At 48.6% G+C, this 771-nt stretch overlaps 1 pseudogene; it reads left to right on the top strand.

Moving 5' to 3' along the window:
- The first annotated feature begins 570 nt into the window (after positions 1-570).
- The window catches only part of LOC105001737, a 53,582-nt pseudogene continuing 53,381 nt past the window's right edge, over positions 571-771 (top strand).

Raw genomic sequence — 771 nt, 5'->3', positions numbered from 1 at the left:
TAAGATGTCATGAGGTCAGAGCTAGCATATATGACCCAGCTCATGAATATAAGCCTATAGTAAAAGAAATCCAGCACCGTCAGGCAACTTTTCTTATTATTTATTTCTAATGAGTGCTTTCCACAGTTTCTGATCCTCAGATCACACTCTCTTCACAGTGTATCTAATATCTCCCTTTTCTGAGCTCCAGAGGCTTGTTAATCAATTTTGGTGGGACACAGATCCCCATTTTCTGGAAAGCTCACGGAGCCTGATATCTGCCTGTGAGGAGCTTTTAGAAAGACCTCACAAGTACTCACCTACTCTCTCAGCAGCAAACTGCCAAACCAACCTCATTTCCTTAAAAGATGATGGAGGACTTAGCAGCATCCTATATTGCTCTGAAATCAGAGAATGAAATTCTGCAGGCTCAAGTCAGCAGCTGATGGAGGAAAATGCTGCCTTGCAGTCCCTCATTCAAGAACTCCAGAAGCCCCAAGCAGCCAAGGAGGATGAACCACTCCAGGAGACCCAGAGACCCCCAGAGCCCCCTGGATTTTCTAGCAGTCTTGGAACCCCAAGAGCCCCCAGATGTCGAGGAGTCCCAAAGCCCAGAGAGTCTCAGGACCTCCAAACCTGGGAGACCTCAGCATTTCAGGATCCCCAAAAGTCCTTGGAGCCCCTAGCATCTCCAGGGTGCCTGGAGCCCCCAGCAACCCAAGATCCCCAAGCACCTCCAATAATCTACAAACTTTCAGGAGCCTGGAGATCCTGAAAGCCCTCGGAGGCCAA

This window comes from Bison bison, unplaced genomic scaffold, assembly GCF_000754665.1.
Source record: "Bison bison bison isolate TAMUID 2011002044 unplaced genomic scaffold, Bison_UMD1.0 scf7180017864383, whole genome shotgun sequence".
Taxonomy (NCBI): Eukaryota; Metazoa; Chordata; class Mammalia; order Artiodactyla; family Bovidae; genus Bison; species Bison bison.
The sequence above is the reverse complement of the archived record's forward strand: the minus strand, read 5'-3'. Positions and strand labels throughout refer to the sequence as shown.